Genomic DNA, 17534 nt, shown 5'->3' with positions numbered 1-17534 from the left:
CTATGTCTCAGGAGTGTGAGTAAATACAATATTCTGTTGACATCTTGTTCCTGCTTTCAAACAACCAGGTATGTTACGTATGAACTGTCAGGACAGCTAAACAAGTTTTCCTGTCTAAATGTGCCCACATTCTTTTCAGAGAACTCATCTTAAGCTGAGGTCCCTATCTTAGTTGAATACTTAGTTGAATACTTAGTTGAATGTGGTAACAATTTCTTAACTTGCAATATTTAAAAGGTGTAAACACCGGTCAGAATGCCCATCATCAAAAAATCTACAAACCATAAATGCTGGAGAGGGTGTGGAGAAAAGGGAACCCTCTTGCACTGTTGGTGGGAATGTAAATTGATACAGCCACTATGGAGAACAGTACGGAGGTTTCTTAAAAAACTACAAATAGAACTACCATACGACCCAGCAATCCCACTACTGGGCATACACCCTGAGAAAACCATAATTCAAAAAGAGTCATGTACCGCAATGTTCATTGCAGCACTATTTACAATAGCCAGGACATGGAAGCAACCTAAGTGTCCATCAACAGATGAATGGATAAAGATGTGGCACATATATACAATGGAATATTACTCAGCCATAAAAAGAAACGAAGTGTAGTTATTTGCAGTGAGGTGGATGGAACTAGAGTCTGTCATACAGAGCGAAGTAAGTCAGAAAGAGAAAAACAAATACCGTATGCTAACACATACATATGGAATCAAAGAAAAAAAAAAAGGTCATGAAGAACCTAGGGGTAAGACGGGAATAAAGACACAGACCTACTAGAGCATGGACTTGAGGATATGGGGAGGGGCAGGGGGAGGCTGTGACGAGGTGAGAGAGTGGCATGGACATATATACATTACAAAGCGTAAAGTGGATAGCTAGTGGGAAGCAGCCGCGTAGCACAGGGAAATCAGCTAGGTGGTTTGTGACCGCCTAGAGGGGTGGGATAGGGAGGGTGGGAGGGAGGGAGACACAGGAGGGAAGAGATATGGGAACATGTGTGTGTATGTATAACTGATTCACTCTGTTATAAAGCAGAAACTAACACACCATTGTAAAGCAATTATACTCCAATAAAGATGTTAAAAAAAAAAAAGGTGTAAACACCACCAGTTTTATCTGCCAACCTTCCCCTCACACATATACCATACATACTTTCCATATGACAATGCAAATGGTCTGAATCCTGCAGAAAACAGAAAGGTATCAAAGAAAGATAGAATCCCCTTCTTGGGCCCTTAATGAGGTCTCCAGAGCCAAAGGTAAACCAATAACAAATTGTACTTTTCACATACTAGGGGAAAAAAAAAAGAAAAAAGGCAAAAGGCGGGGGTGAGCTTGTCATCTGAAATTAATTGAACTTAGCCATGCCAAGAAAACACTGGTAATAAACCCTCCCCATCTAAATTAAGGGTTTTATACCATGAAAAAAAATAAAAATTTATGGCAGTAATTTCATCTGGGTTTTTCAGGAAGTGCTTGCTGATTTTCTTGTACTCAGTAGAAAAATCCCCAAGGAGCAATGCAGACTGCAATAAGGCAGACTTCTAAAAAGATACCATTTAATTTCTCACTCCTCCCCTTGCACTATTACCACACTTCCACTTTTCTCTAACTCAGTATTAACTCTCTCAACACAATTCTCTTCCACTAGCTCCCAGCACCAACTTGCAGGGGAGGAGAGACAGGCTCAATCTGCAACTGCCCATCTGCTGCTCTTGGCGAGAGAAGTACAGGTGAAGAGAACGGGAAGCCCCTGAAGCACACACTTCTAGTTGTCTTTGGCTGTTTTTTGTTTTTTTTTTTTAATGACACCCAGCCATCTTAATTGAAGGCACCAAAAGTCTTAATGGTTTCAAAACAACCATCATGCAACACCTTTAAGACTGGTGACAAGAAGTGATGAATGACTTCTGAGGGGGAAGAATATCACACACAGAACCATGGTTCCCAGCCCATGGATCATATGTGGTGGGGGGCAGCTCCATAGGCCAGGCACAGAGTTACCTGCAAGGGTTCTGCAAATCCCCATGGACCTGTGGATCAACTATATAAAAACACAGACACAGATTTGTTTTCTAATGTCCACAGACACTGGTGTGATGATGAAAACAGAGATTTCTTAAAAACCGTAAGTAAATTCGCAGCGGCTTTTTGTCATTTTCTCAATGAATGGCTTCTTTAAGTACAATAGCTAATTTACAATCCAGAAATATTTTCTGAAGTCAAAGAGCATCTTCATCTTGAAAAATACAAGGAACAATTGATCTAAGTGTTAGAATTTTCAGTGTTTTACATTCAGGCACATGGTAGGCACTCAATATTTGTTGACGTTTTTCTTAGCCCCTCTTGCATATATATATATATATATATTTTTTTTTCATTCCAGTCTCTAACAGTTTACTTCATCGATTCATCCCGTCTCTTGGTGTACAAGACAGCAGCAGTTCTCAAAGTATGGTCTGGGGACTCCTAGGGGCCCCTGAGACCCTTTCAGGAGGTCTGTGAGGTCAAAGTTTGTTAATTCTAAGAAGTTATTTGCCTGCCATGTATGTACTACATGACCTGTGATATTACAACAGATTGAATGAGAAAATAGATATGAGAATCCCAACTGTCTTCTATTTATTGTATCAGCTATTAAGGAGATTTGCAAGGCCTCTTTTCTCACTAAATTTATTTTGTTTTGGAAAATATAGTTATTTTTCATTAATAAATGTTATTTACATTGAGATGTAGTGGGTTTGTTATTAAATTTTTAAATAAATAAATAATCATTGATAGGTATGCTCTGCATAAGCAAAAGCTCTTTGAGGTCCTTAATAGTTTTTAAGAGTATAAAGGGCTCTTGGAAACAAAAGTTTGAGAGCTATTGTTATAGAGATAGCAACGTTGTGGTGTCAATGCAGAACCTGGCTTCTGTTCTCAGGAAAACTGCTGATCCCTAGAGGTATACAAGCAGATGCCTGACACCTACCTGTTGAGGATGTTGAAGAGAGGATTCAAATGTATTGGGTGGTGGGACCAGCTGGCTCTCTGTGGTACCTCCTAACATGAGATTCTATAATTCTATTTTAGAGGGAAGCTAAGGAAGCCTCCTTCCAAAGTTGTGGCTGCTGACATGGAATATGAATAATACTTCATGTACCTTCGTTTTCCCACCCACAAAACAATATGAGCACGTTAATGGGCAAATTAATATTTTTCCATGGTTGTATGGTCTTCATGTCAGTACAACATTTCAAACAATTTGAAAGCAAGGTGACATTTTAATTTTGCTTATTGGGGTTCTTTTTATAAGAAAAGCTCTCTCCTCCACGTCAAGCCACAGTTTTCAAATAACGTAACACAGTACCATTCACTCTGAAGGGAAAGAATGTTAGCATGGTACCATTCACTCAGAAGAATATGGCCATTCACTGTCTTCTCAAAGAATGCCCTTATGGCCAAATGGTAAGGTCAATAACAAGGCAAACAGAGATTCTGCTGACAGAAATTCCAAAGGCAAATAAATTCATGCCAAACCTGTAGAGACGAGTGGGATATTTTAATCTTCTGCACAAGTCTTGCTCTTGCATGAGATGGAAACAGGATGGCTTACCCTTAATGAGCATACTGTGCCCACAGAAACCAGCAAGATGTTTAGAAAATATGATGTCATATTAATGAAGAAATAGAACTTTTAGAAAATAACCATACTTGTATAATTTGATTCAATTCAATGAACATTAATTGAGCCCCTGTTATGTTCCAGTAATTATTCCAGGTGATCATGAAGAGGAGATAAATGAGACATAACCTAGGACATAGTCTAGGAACTCACACTCTAAAAGGGAAACCAGGTAAATCATTGTAACACAATGTGATAAGAGATATAAAAGTAGGTGTTTTAATACTATGGAAATATAGGTGAAAAAGTAATTAATTCAGTCTGGTGGGAATGAGGAAAATAGATACTACATATGTAACGGGAGGGGCGGGAAGGGAGAAGTTTATGCCTAACTCATAATCTCCTGTCTCAGTTGAGTCCTCAACATCTTTTGATGATCCTTCTATGTGTCACCTCCACTCTCCACAGCTGCTATCTCAAACCTCCTCCATTCCTCTCCCATCTCCTCAGCAGCTGTTCTTGCCGCCTTCTGCAGAGAAGAGAGAGATGCACCAGCCTCTGGCCACCCAACCCATGGCTGGGCCTGCTGCCCATCCTCCTTCCCTTTATGAGGAGGCCAAGGCTAATCTCTCCACTAAGGCCCTACAGCCAATCTATTCTCCCTGGTCAGGAAGCTCTGCTAGCCAACCTTTCCCTTCCCAACCTCTCCCTCACTCCCTTATCACCAGCATATAAACATGCTCCCCCAGCAGCCCTCTCAAGAAGTAATTATTTTTCTCTCAATGCCCCATAAGTCCCAGGGCCAGGAGGTAGGGGAGGCAGCTATGCCTGTTCTCCACTATACTCCCAACAGGCCTCTTCCTACTCTGCGCATGTCTCCAAATCTCCATGCTCGAGCAAAGCTCAAGCCCCGCCCCCCATTGGCACCGTTATTTACCATCTTCACCCTTATTCCACCCAACTGAAAACCTGTACTCCTGGCTCGCTTCCCTTCCACTCCCACTCCTGTCATCATATGTCAACAAGAACATACACTATGCAAACAATATCTTGGCCTCCCAGGTCCTTGATAACCTCTTTCAGGGACCCTTCTTCCACTATATCTCAGTGACCCAAATCCATGGGCAACTCCTTGAGCTGGTCAACAGAAACCATTACCCATGCCAAAATTTTAAATTCACACATCCCACATTACAACACCCCTCCCCATCCTTGCCATTCATTAGTTTTAGTATCTCCACTGCTAAAAATTCTTCCTCCTCATTGAACCTTCTAATCTACTGATTCTCAATCACAATCTCACAACCCCTTTCTGTCCCTCTTTGTTCAGCTTACTTTTTCAGTCTATGTATAATCATTCCTTGCAGAGTACTTTTACTTCCCCTGTCCCCTCTCTCTCTCCATCATACTTGCTTAGCAAACCCCAGCCCTAGTGACCCCAGGTATACACTTTATCTAAGTACAAACCCAAGTAACAGTATACAGCCACAGAAAACCATACAATCTGACTACATTTTAAATTCAACATGGCCCAGCAATCCTACTGTACATCCTTTTTGACTTTCTAGGATTGACTTCATAATTTGAGTTTTCCAAGTTCCTCCTTTCAACTGATGATTTCATATCTTATTTCACTGAGACTATAGAATGTCCTCATGTTATTACCACCAAAACTACAAAATTATGGGCAACTAAATAATCTTCTCCTTCCTCCCCATTACAATGGAGAAAGCATTCCTTTACTTATCAAAGCCCAGCCCTTTCACGTGTACTTTAGCCCCCATCTCCTCTTACCTATTCAAGGACTTTGCATCTTCGGTTAGACCCCCTTTTTCCTGCATCATCAATCTCTCAAAAATTGCAGGTGAAAATGTGAATTTTTACAATTTTGAGAAAGTAATTAGCAATACCAGCTAAAATTACATAAAATACCTATGTTCTTCAATCCATTTCACCCATTCCTAGAATCTCTCCTATACAAACATACCAATGTTTAAGTATGGATACATACACACACACACACACACACACACACACACACTCACGGGGTGCAGGGATGGGGGAGTGCAGAGTGTTCATTGTAGCCTTATTTTCAAAGGCAAAAATGAAAACAAAGCAAATGCTCATCAATAGTGATAGGTTGAATAAATTATGATAGAACCATACCACGGACCATCACACAGCCCTTAAAAGAATGAATTAGATCAATTCTAAAAGATTTAGTACAATTAGTATAGCTCTACTTCCCCACTTGCTTTCACTAATCTTCTGACCCCACCATAACACTGAACATGATTTTGCAAGGATAACCATTAATCTAGGTGATGCCAAATCCATAGCCACTTTTCTGGTCCTATTAGAACCATTCAACAGAGCTGCCTCCTCCCTTCATTCCTTGAAACACCCTTCCCAGCTTCCATGATACCACCTTCTCCCGAGTTCCTACTTCATTAGCCGCCTTCTCAATTTTCTTTGCAAGCTCTGTCTCCTCTTTCTGACTTCTAAATACTGGCATTGCTCAGAGCTTCACTCTACATCCTCTTCTCAGGTGATTTTGTCCATTCTCATGGCTGGAAACACATCTATACACCAACTAATTTTAAATATCTATCTACAGACCAAACCTGTCCTCTAACCTCCACATATCTACAATTCAATTGCTGAGTTAAAATATCTCTCTTATGCAAACAAATTTTAGCATGTATAAAATGGGAGCTTTTGATTCTGCATGTCTTCCCAGCCCCAACCCGCACTGAAAATCTGGGGCCCCCTGAGTTCTTCCCCGCTCAGTAAATGGTGTTACCAGTTATGCAGACACTAACCAGACACTGAAGTGTTCCCTCCTCCGTGTCCCTTGGCCTTTTCGGCACTCATCAGCCAAATCATATTGATTCTACCCTCACAGTATATTTCACTAGCCATCCTCTTCCCTCTACCTCCATCCTAATCCAAGTAGCCACTGACTTATTCCCTTCGTCTGTCCTTGTCCTACCTCCATTAGTAACCCATTATCCACAAAACAGCCATTGTGACTTTTTTAGAACTTAAATCAGATTGTGTTATTCTGCTTAAAACCTTTTAATGGCTTCCCACAGTTCTTGAATAAAACACAAACTAACACCATGCATACGTGACCCAACTCGTGCTACTCTCCCCAGCTCACCTCACTGTGGCCATAAAAACCTTCTGTTCCTGCTGGTTTCTGGAATACACCAAGCTGCTTCCATCCCAGGACCTATGCACTTAATGCTCTCTCAGAATGAAATACTCTTTCCTAGGTTCTTTACTCCCTGCCTCCTTCTCATTCTTCAGATCTCGATTTATTTTTTGTCAATAGTTGTTCAGCAGTTAGTTGTGATTTTGGTATTTTCGTGAGAGGAGGTCAGCTCAAGTCCTTCTATTCCACCATCTTGTCTCAAACCCCGCAGATCTCATTTTAAAACGACACCTCCTCAAAGAGGCCTTTCCTGACCGCACTGTCTTAAGTATGTCTCACTATCATTCTCGGCCACAGCATTCTGCTTATTTCCTTTGTAGTGCTTCTCATTATTTTTATTTGTTATTCAATTATTAAGTAGCTATTCCGCTAGAATTAAGATCTGTTCTCAGCATAGAGCACAGAGTTCGGCTCACAAAGGGCCTTTAATGAATGATCACTCTAGGAGGGAACCAACAGAATAATTAAATTTCTCCTGGCTCAACAATTCTCCTTCAACCCCTCTGCCTCAGGTTACTACCCATCCGTCCTGTCTCTGTTGTCTCAAACTTCTTGAAACAAGTGTCAACTCACAATTATTTTTTTCAGTTTTATTGAGATATAATTGACATACAACACTGTATTAGTTTAAGGTGTTCAACATGATTTGATATTATTCATGATTATTTTACCTCACACCCTTCAACCCACTCCTCTCCATGCCATGAAACTGCTCTTCCTTCTGACAGAACATTCTTGTTGTTAAAGCAAATGAAAATTTCTTACTGACCTCTTTATGACATTTAACCCTGTTGATCACTCCCTCCTTCTTAAAAAGTTCTCTTGCCTTACATGACAACTCACCCTCCTGATGTTCCTTCTACCTTTACCACTCCTTTTCAATATCCTTCGAAGGCTCCTCCTTTTCTCCTCCTTTCCTAAAATGTTTCCTAAAATGTTCTAACCCAGACATTCGCCCCTCTCTACACATACTGAATCATTTCATGCACTCATATGGTTTCAGTTACTCTATATAAATGCAAATGTCTCCCAAATCTTTATCTTTAGCCCAGATCCTACTCCCATGCTTCAGACCATTTATGCCTAAATGGCCAGGTGATATTTCTACTTGGGTGGCCAACTGGCACCTCAAACTCAATATATTTAAAATAAACTCATCACCTTTCCCTGCCCCATCTGCCCCTTCTCCTGTATTCCCATTTAGTAATGGTACCCGTGACCCCAAGCCAAGAACCTAGTCTGTGACACACTGATGTCTCTCCCTACTCCCTCAACACATCTACTTTTAACCAAGGTCAGTATATTCTAACAACTGAATATTTCCTTAAATTGCCCACTTCTCTGAATCTCCACTGCCACTACCTTGATTCAAGCCATGGCATTTCTTGCCTAGACTTCTGTAAAAGTCTTTAAATTCTATTCTTATCTCCCTCAAAGCGTTCTCCATAGAGCAGCAGGAGTGATCGTATGAAAACATAGTAAATCTTATATGACTCCGCTACATAAAACCCATCAATGGCTCCAACTGTCTTCAGAATAGAATTCAAATTTCTTAACCTGGCTGACAAAGCCCTGAATGATCTGGACCCTGCTTGCCTCTCCAGTCTCATTTCTGGATACTCCTTGCCTCCTCTTCTATGCTCTGACCACAATAAACTACCAATTTTCCATGCTTTCTCTTCTTGCAGTCCATACATGTTATTCCCAAAAATCTAAGACAGGCTTTCACCTTCCACGATGCACCCACACCCTCCTCACTCCTCCACCAACCCTGATCTTCTAAGACTAGACTAGGTAATGCTCTCCAGTACTAACTATCCTATAGCCCCACTTCAGAGAACTGAAATTGCCTCTTGATCTGTCTGTAATCCTACCTACTCACCTGAGAACCACTGAATCAGAATCTCCAGGGCAGGGACCCCACCCAGCACCTGTACTTTTTAAAGGCTTACATGTAAGCCTTACAGCTAATGTACAGCCAGGGTCGAGAAGAACTGCTGTTAACAACTCTCTTTGAGGACGAGGAGCTCAATGTTTACTCTTGTAACCCAATACCCAGAACACTGCTGACACATAGAAGTTATTCAAATATGTGATTAAGGGCTTCCCTGGTGGCGCAGTGGTTGAGAGTCTGCCTGCCGATGCAGGGGACACGGGTTCGTGCCCCGGTCCGGGAAGATCCCACATGCCGCAGAGCGGCTGGGCCCGTGAGCCATGGCCGTTGAGCCTGCGCGTCCGGAGCCTGTGCTCCGCAACGGTAGAGACCACAACAGTGAGAGGCCCGCATACCGAAAAAAAAAAAAAAATGTGATTAAGCGGGCTTCCCTGGTGACGCAGTGGTTGAGAGTCCGCCTGCCGATGCAGGGGACACGGGTCCGTGCCCGGGTCTGGGAAGATCCCACATGCCGTGGAGCGGCTGAGCCCGTGAGCCATGGCCGCTGAACCTGCGCGTCCAGAGCCTGTGCTCCGCAACGGTAGAGGCCACAACGGTGAGAGGCCCGTGTACCGCAAAAAAAAAAAAAAAATGTGATGAAGCAAAGAAGGGAACAGGGCAGTGGGTGGAAGGGAGAAGGAATGAATGAATTTTAAATAATCTTCAAGAACCTTCCACACACTAGTAAAAGAACATATTATCAGGAGTGCAATCTTTAAGAACAAAGTTTGGGGAATTCCCTGGCAGTCCAGAGGTTAAGACTCGGTGCTTTCATTGCCGTGGGCCCAGGTTTGAACCCTGGTCAGGGAACTGAAATCCCACAACCCGTGCTGACCAAAAAAAAAAAAAAAAGTTTCTATTCTGCTTTCAGGGTTATTTTCTACAGTTAAACTATAGTCTCTTATAAAGAATGGCAGCTAAGATATGTTAGGCCTAAAAGGTTCAGTATAAATCAGCTTTCACATCTATAACCCTGCATGCTCCGCCTTCTTGACCTTATAAATACTGGCTATCAAGGCACAAAATGTAGAAAAATGCCAGCCATTTGAGCACCTGAACTTTCCTCAAAATGCAGAGTGAGAACTCCTGAAATAAAGCAGTGGAGTGGGTTAAAATAGTGTTGAACCTTTCAGAGAAAGAAGTAACTACACAGTGCTTTAGTAGCAAGTATGCATAAGACATAATAAAATGGCACAGAATTAACACTACTCAAAGAAAAATCTAATAAAACCCTGAATTTGCAGAAGAGGCACTGCACAAACAGGGTAGAAACGTCTTTATATCTCCCTTGTTGCTCTGAGTGCAGCAGCCTCAGTATATATTTGTTGAATGAATACCTGATGAATGATGAATGAGTACGGTTCTTAAAGGAATTACTCACATTTTCTCCCCCTGATCAAAGAGCCAGCTACTCTTAGCCTCATGTTTCATCAAAAGAAAATATTTACCAAGTGCCTAAACCAGCTGGTAATGTGCTAGTACACAGCATTCTAAAAGAACCACATGGCTTGGCTTCTGCATCTCAGAGCTTGTCATACAAATCCTATGTCTCCCAGCACCAGCACCACCAAAGAAACGTGCATACTGTACAGTCCAGCGATGTTCCCTAAACATGCCACATTCCTTTATGACGCCATAAATTTTTTTTTAATTTTATTGAAGTATAGTTGATGTACTAGTTGAAGTTGTGCTAATTTCTGCTGTACAGCAAAGTACAGCAGTTATACATATATATTCTCAGTTATACATATATATTCTTTTCCATTATGGTTTATCAAAGGATATTGAATATACCTGTCTGTGCTATACAGTAGGACCTTGTTGTTTATCCATCCTATGTATAATAGTTTGCATCTGCTAATCGCAAACTCCCAATACTTCCCTCCCCCAACTCCCCACCCCCTTGGCAACCACCAGTCTATTCTCTGTCTGTGAGTCTGTTTCTGTTTCATATATTCATTTGTATCATATTTTAGATTCCACATGTAAGTGATAGCATATGGTATTTGTCTTTCTCTTTCTGACTTACTTCGCTTAGTATGATCATCTCTGCGTCCATCCATGTTGCTGCAAATGTATGATGCCATAACTTTTCATATATATTCCTCCCTCTGCCCAGAATACACCTGGAAACTCCTACTCATCCTTGAAGACCTAGGTACATATTATCTTCTTTGTAAAATATTTTCTGAATTCCCCAGAAATAAGCATTTCCTCCCTTGTTCTTCTACCACAGTATTTTGTAAATACACTTAGTGTATCTGAATCGCATCTGAATAATGATGATTAACTACATAGTCATTATGCACAATTCAAAGTGTGAAGGGAAACCATTCACTTTTTCACATTTGAAACATTTTCACATGGAAGAAAAAAAGAGTAAAGATTTACCTGGATAGATGACAGGAAAGGCATAAGGTGCAATTCTGGGAAAGGCTTAACCTAGATGTGGGCAAGTAGAGGAAAGGTAAAGGAAATGGTCTGAGGTCCTTTTCAAAGCTCAGAGTAGGGATTCTGCGCTTGATCCACAGGGCAATGAAAAACTACCACTATGTTTTGCAGAAGGAAAGGGATGATAAGGTTCACATCACCCTTTTAATTGTGGAGTGCCTATGGAACATATGTACATCAAACACCACATGGTGACTCTCAGATGCCATCAAATGAGATGAACCACGTAAAATTCACTCTTCCAGTGCACTGTGAGCTGTTTAAGAATCAGGATGCAGGTTCCTTCACCATTGTCTCTCCAGAGCAAAGCAGAAGGTGGGAGCTGCTTACTGGACTGAAGTGAATTCTTCTTTAACAACTTTACACAATATGCTCTGCAAAATCTTTGCCAGATTATGTATCAGAATAGAGGTGGTGTTGGGAGCTAAGCTATTTTGCCTGACCCTTTCACAAAACAAAACAAAACAAACATAATCCTTTTAGAGGCAATCATCAGTAGTTTAATAAATCTCAGGAAATATCTTCATCACCTTTAAGAACTGAATTTTTAATTCTGAAGGGGCAGATTTTTAAAATGAACCCATACCATTATAAACTATTCTTTATATAAATGTTTAATTAACTACTATACTGATAGAATAATGCTGAAGTTTAACATTATCATACATGTAAAGATAATAAGATTTTAAAGTGTGTATAGTCTAAAAGCCCCCAAATTAACAAAAATATAACAAGGATCCAGTCAAAAAGCTACATTAATAAGTGCAGTGGTTCTTTACTTATTTTATTTTTGGCTGCACTGGGTCTCTGTTGCTGCCATGTGGGCTTTCTCTAGCTGCGGTGAGCGGGGGCTACTCTTCATTGCGGTACGCGGGCTTCTCATTGCAGTGGCTTCTCTTGCTGCGGAGCGCGGGCTCTAGAGTGCAGGCTCAGTAGTTGTGGCGCGTGGCTCAGTAGTTAGTGAGCGTGCAGGCTCAGTAGTTAGTCGCTCTGCAGCATATGCGATCTTCCCAGAGCAGGGCTTGAACCTGTGCCCCCTGCATTGGCAAGTGGGTTCTTAACCACTGCATCACCAGGAAGTCCCAGTGCAGTGGTTCTTGACTGGGTTGGACCATACACTCCAAGTATAAATTCTGAGGAATTCATAGTGCCCCACCCTTAATCTAATGTCTAACTATGGACCCCATTAGAGCCCTGGGAACCTTGGAATTTGCTGGCTTACAGAGTTTTTCTTATCAGGTTGATTTAATAAAAGCATGTTTTAAGAAGTGCTCCCATTTTGGTTTAAAAGTTCAATGATGTTTTCAACAACCCTGATGTAAATGGAAGAGAAAAAGTGCTTCTTGGACTGATATAAAATCAAATTAGGAGTACTGCTCATAAAAATTACCCTAAGGAATGATTCTGCTTTGGAGAAAGAGATTAATATGAAGACATACACACACATATATATATCTATTTATAGCCATTCTCACAGTCTATTGTTGATTGTAAAGCTATCAGGAGAGATGGGAAGTACCAATGCCATCAACTAGACATTCAGGTGTTGGCTTGTCTTTGTGGGGTTGGAGGGGTGTTGTCTGTAGCGCACCATCACCAGTGCAGTGTTAATTCAGATGATTTTTTAAATTTTTTAAGCCTTACTAACATATCCCAGGTTCTGAAATGCAGTATATGAGCCTTGACTGTAGAGATAAATTACCAGCTGTCTCATATAGGACAACCTCATTTAGTAGAAGGCAAATGCTAGCACTGAACAAAAGTAAATAAAGATGGCTACATATGCTCCAGTCTTCAAACTGAAAAGTGACAGTGACGAAAGAAGCAAGCAAGGGAAAAGATTAAACATGAAGAACAGCTCCACTAATAGCAGACTATCTGACTATTCAAGCTGTCTGATAATACAGTATAGCAACAATGTCAATTAAAATTGCTGGCGTGAGGGCTTCCCTGGCGGCGCAGTGGTTGAGAGTCCACCTGCCGATGCAGGGGACACAGGTTCGTGCCCCGGTCTGGGAGGATCCCACATGCCGCGGAGCGGCTGGGCCCGTGAGCCATGGCCACTGAGCCCGCGCGTCTGGAGCCTGTGCTCCGCAACAGGAGAGGCCACAACAGTGAGAGGCCCGCGTACCACAAAAAAAAAAAAAAAAAAAAATTGCTGGTGTGAAGATTTAGATCCCAAGATCTTAAAGCTAAAGAAACCATGGGAATCCACCCCCCTGCTATCACATTAGGCCATATTAAATTCAGATGAAGAGTGCTTTGTAAATGTCGACTGTGCTATGGAGACACATGGTACTGCTGTTATTCTTAATATGAGTCTCTTCTTTTAGTTGCAGTTACCAAAAATCCCAATTCCTTTAGCATTTTTTTCAGTGCTAATAAACAGAGTTGTAGTTGTTAATATTATTGTTATTATTTTACTTTTTGTTCCCTTGAGAACCTTCAAACAGTATGTGCTACCTAAATGGAGTATCTTGTAGATGTAAAGCATAAATGGAATATGTAGTTTATATGAGAATGAAACATGAACAAGGTCCACCTCATTTCCATCCATACAATGTCACTCATATCTATCAAAATTCTCACATGTCCTGGGAGCCCCCATATCTTCACAGAACCAACTACTCATTAAAGGTTAGGGTGGGAAGGGGAAAGGGAATGACTGGCCTTTCCTGACAAAGAAGGAAGGCTTGATGATGTGCTTTCAGTGAGTAGAATAAAAGAAAAGGGTTTTAAAAGGGTCAAAGGGAGAGCTTGAAGAGAAGCTTAAATGTCTGACTTTATCACCCCCCTTAAAAGGACTACTTCATCCAAATGAACTAAAATAGACCACCACTAGTTATTAGAGAACCACCCAAGAAAGAATTTCTACAGGTGACCTCTGGTTATCTTCAACACTGCAGCCCTTCCAAACAAACTGGCACCAGAGTAAACGTAGCCAACAAGAACCTAACATCTATATTTTATGATTTTATTTCAATTTTTCATATGATATTTTGTAGACCTACTTATGTGGATATAACTTGATTCTAAAGTATTTAGGAAGTACACTTAGTCCAGTTGTGCCTGAAAAGGGGAAATAAAATGTAATTTTCCAGTTTTACAGATGCTTCCAGAATTCTGTCTGAAGATGGATTAATCTACAGTTGCTCAGCAGCAGAATATTACTTCTATTCCACAGACTTTGTATATGAACTATTAAATCCATTAGATCGATAGCAATTCCTCCCACCTACTCTTAAAGAGCTGATTTAATGAGAGCATCATTTTCTCATTCAAGGCTTTCTTTCTTAAGGGAATACAGTCCTACGTGAACACAGTCAACACTTCCTCTCACATCGACAACTTCGTATAAGCAGAGCCTGTGGCAGGGCAATGAGGCAAAATGTTGGGTGGTAAATAAACAAATTTATTTACCTGTTATGGAATTTGAGCTTAAAACTGGACTTAACTTACAAAGTTTAAGATAAAAGAAAACCAACATTAACCATTTTCTTTCTCAAAAGCTCTTCAAATGACACAGGCACTAGTAGCATCACAATACATTGATAGAAAAAGGAAGTGTTATTTTCTTACTACTAACTGTTTACCATTAAGTATTTCAATACCCTCTCTTTCTACTCCCCTTCCACAACTGAAAGATAATAGTGGAAACAAATTTACCCTTTTGCTCTTTCTGGACCTGCATATTAATAGAGATGACTGGGATATTATTGTCTGTTGTTCTTGGTTTAGATAATATAAGCCATGGAAGCCTCAAGATATAGTCACTAGCACTAAGCTCTCTCTTTCTCCTCTGAGCCTTTATACGTGAAAAGCACAGAATAAATCATAAAGTACTACTTAACACACCAAAAATTAAAAATGGAGACAGAGTGTGGATCAATGTGCATTGTCTCACAAATATAGTTTCAAAGATAATTGGTAATGTTCTCTTTTTCCAAAGAAGTGAGGGTTAAATATAGTCACTCTGTACAGAGACTGATGATCTTCAGGATGTGTAAATTATACATTACAGTTACATAACAGACTAAATCACAGTCATCAACAAAAGAACATTTGGCACAATTCTTGAATTTTTATGATTCTAGCTCATAAGCAGAGCCTCAAAAAGGAGAAAATATCCCACCTTAAATCAGCCTTACAAGTAGCCCCACAACTCATGGCAAGTAAGAAGTATCCAAGGTGAATGAAAGAGAAAGGCAATCATCTTCATCAGGCTAGAAAACGGTTGGCGGAAGGAGCTTTTATTTTTAGGCTATCTTAAATAAGGCAAATAGAACCCCTTCATTTCACTAATTTTTAAAAACAGGAAGAAGAGGGTCAACTAACTAGATATATGTAGAGCTCTGTGTTTTAACACCAATAGATCTAATGTGACTTTATGCCCCTAGGTTAAGTCAAGACACCAAAGTCTGATGAAAGAACACAGATCCTTTCACAACACTTTCAAAAATCTGGATAGCACAAACCAAAGACTGGCAAAACATCCTCATGCTTTCAATGCAGCTCAAAGGGCTACACAGTGCCACAGTTCAAGCCAGTGCCACCCACTGTAGGCAATTCAGAACAGATCAAGAGTGCTCATCTAGTGACATGCCGGGAATGGCCAAATGCTTGCCTCAGTTCTATGACGACACAGAAGCGGGAAGTCTCCTCGGGCTTATTAGATGCATCCAATTGACATTCATCTCTGACAAGCTCATCCTGTAATCTCCCATATCAAAACAGCTACCATTACTCTATAATACCTATAAAGCAATCATAGTGATCTAAGTAAAGTACACTAATGGAAAAAAACAAAGAGATCTTAACCCAAGAAAACAAGAAACATATGAGGAGTGCAAAGACCAAACCAACCCACAAAGGATACTCCTTCCTTCATTCCATCAGATTGTGCCTCTTCTGCCACCAATTCAACAGGATTCTCTTTCTGTACTCTGAACAAAAAGCGAAATGGCTCTCTTTGAAAAGAAGCTGGCCTGGTAAAAATCTTTTAGAATTCAAAGCCAATACTCAGAGGATTTCCAAGTGTCTAGAGTTCCAAAGAATCCATCAATCTTTTTTTTTTAATGTCTTTATTGGAGTATAATTGCTTTACAGTGTTGTGTTAGTTTCTGCCGTACAACAAAATGAATCAGCTATATGTATACGTATATCCCCATGTCCCCTCCCTCTGGATAAACTTGGAAAGACTGGACAATCCAAGGGTGCCCAGAGCCACTCCACTCAGCCATGTCATATTTCGAGATGACTATGAAGAAGTCAATGCTGACCTAGATCCACAACAACCAATATGATTTGTGGGCTCTGGAACACTGTCAACACTTCCTATAAGAGATTCCCAGACCAGAGAAAAGTAAAACATTTCATAAGGTGATTATCTTAAGATTTATAGCCTTGAATAGCCAAAGCAATCTCTGGCTTACTTTCTGAAACTAACGTTTCCAAGTTACTAAATACCAAAGTAATGCTATGGCAGAAAAGTTCAACTTCAACCTTCTTAGGTGTAATTGGACACTAACCTATACACTTTTTCAGATAACTGCAACCACTTCTATGTGTGTCTGTGTCTTTCTCTCTCAGTTGGTGCCTCGTCCAAGTCAGTCTGGGCTTATATGAAATATTACACTGCAAGGCATGGATCTAGCATCCCGAGTAGCTACAGAGGGTCTGGATGATGCTAGGGAGTACAGAGGAGTTAGCTCCCCATGGGACAAACCTCCATCAACCAGGAACAGGAGACAGGAGGAAACCAAGCAGATAAATCCTCCCTTTTCCTTCTTTTTTCCAAGGACTACTCAAGTGTAATTCCTCACTGCAACCCTTTCAGAGAAATCCTGTTGGCAAGTGAACACACCTGCTGAAAGATCTGCTATGTCTCTTCAGAGCTTGCTGTGAAGCAAGAGCTCTACAATATATCGAATCAATTTCTTTGCACCATTCCTTGCTTTTCTTTTTGCCTTTACTCTTACAGATCTGACTTACACCTTTCAACGAAAGCATCAACTTTAATCCTTGTCTCAGGCTTTGTTTGTCAGAGAATCCAGGCTTAGATATTAGGCTTATAGGAATTAATTCCAGATGAAATTAATGAAACAATTAAAATGCACATTTTCAAAATACAATAAGAGTCAAAGACTGATGAATCCCAGGAAGAAGTGGAAAAAATTTTAACCACCTAAAACCGAAAAGACTAGGGCCAATATATAGCATTAAATGTCACTGATGGAGAGAGCATTCAGACAGCAACAAGAGTCAAATACAGATTTTTTTCCATGTATCCAACCACCACCAACTTCGGAGGACAAGATGAG

General features: G+C 40.6%; 1 protein-coding gene across 7 annotated transcripts in view; it reads right to left on the bottom strand.

The window, feature by feature from the left end:
* Positions 1 to 17534, bottom strand: part of BTBD9 (BTB domain containing 9) — a 413720-nt gene that overhangs the window by 293662 nt on the left and 102524 nt on the right. The gene's annotated exons all lie outside the window — the stretch shown is intronic.

The sequence above is a fragment of the Delphinapterus leucas genome, chromosome 10, assembly GCF_059928025.1.
Source record: "Delphinapterus leucas isolate spDelLeu-1000000601 "Yukka" chromosome 10, BTC_Dleu_Yukka2, whole genome shotgun sequence".
Taxonomy (NCBI): Eukaryota; Metazoa; Chordata; class Mammalia; order Artiodactyla; family Monodontidae; genus Delphinapterus; species Delphinapterus leucas.
This window is presented reverse-complemented; position numbering and strand designations above follow the sequence as displayed.